This window comes from Piliocolobus tephrosceles, chromosome 18 (genome assembly GCF_002776525.5).
Source record: "Piliocolobus tephrosceles isolate RC106 chromosome 18, ASM277652v3, whole genome shotgun sequence".
Classification (NCBI taxonomy): domain Eukaryota; kingdom Metazoa; phylum Chordata; class Mammalia; order Primates; family Cercopithecidae; genus Piliocolobus; species Piliocolobus tephrosceles.
In genome coordinates, this window is record NC_045451.1 from 67853006 (window position 1) to 67854407 (window position 1402).

Consider the following 1402-nt stretch of genomic DNA (forward strand, 5'->3'; position numbering starts at 1 on the left):
TTTTTTTTTTTTTTTTTTTTGAGACAGAGTCTCGCTCTGTCGCCCGGGCTGGAGTGCAGTGGCCCGATCTCAGCTCACTGCAAGCTCCGCCTCCCGGGTTCACGCCATTCTCCTGCCTCAGCCTCCGGAGTAGCTGGGACTACAGGCGCCGCCACCTCGCCCGGCTAGTTTTTGTATTTTTTTTAGTAGAGACGGGGTTTCACCGTGTTAGCCAGGATGGTCTCCATCTCCTGACCTCGTGATCCGCCCGTCTCGGCTTCCCAAAGTGCTGGGATTACAGGCTTGAGCCACCGCGCCCGGCCAACAAGTGCCGTTTATTAACTGAATAGACCTTCTAAGAAGAATGCGGTTTGGCCTCTTTCGTAATTGGTCACAATAAGTTGGTGTCGTGACTCCAGGCCACAGTGAGTTATGGGCAAGGCTGTTTTCCTTAAGCATCAACAAAACAGAGTAAAAGGTTCCAAAAGAAAAAATGAATAAACAAATAAATGGAATAATACAGTGTTTTGTCTTTATCTTCTTTTCTTTCACTTTACATAATGCTGTTGAGATTCATCCATTCTGAGAGTCAGTAGGCCATTCTTTCTGATAGCTGAGAAGCTTTCCATTGTATAAGTATATCTCTACTTATTTACCGATTTAGATGACCCACAGTTTTTGGCTCTTATGCATAAACCTGTTATGAACATCAAGTGCAAATCTTTGTGTGGAGCTGGATTTCTGAATTGCATTGTGAGTATATATGAACTCTTTAAGAAGCTGCAAAGTACTTTCCAAAGTGATATTCCCATCAACAATATAAAATTCCAAGATTTCTTTTTTTTTCTTTTTTGAGATGGAGTCTCGCTGTGTTGCCCAGGCTGGAGTGCAATGGAGTCTCACTGTATCGCCCAGGCTGGAGTGCAGTGGCGTGATCTCGGCTCACTGCAAGCTCCACCTCCTGGGTTCACGCCATTCTCCTGCCTCAGCCTCCCGAGTAGCTGGGACTATAGGCACCTGCCACCACGCCTGGCTAATTTTTTGTATTTTTAGTGGAGATGGGGCTTCACCGTGTTAGCCAGGATGGTCTCGATCTCCTGACCTCGTGATCCGCCCACCTCGGCCTCCCGAAGTGCTAGGATTACAGGCGTGAGCCACCGCGCCCAGCCTAAAATTCCAAGATTTCTAGTAGCTTCACATCCTCACTTACATTTGGTATTATCAAGGTTTTTGTTTGTTTGTTGTTGTTGTTGTTGTTGTTTTGAGACCAAGTCTTGCTCAGTCACCCAGGCTGGAGTGCAGTGGCGCTATCTTGGCTCACTGCAACCTCTGCCTCTGGGGTTCAAACAATTCTCCTGCCTCATCCTCACCAGTAGCTGGGACTACAGGCATGCACCACCACGCCCAGTTAATTTTTTTTTGT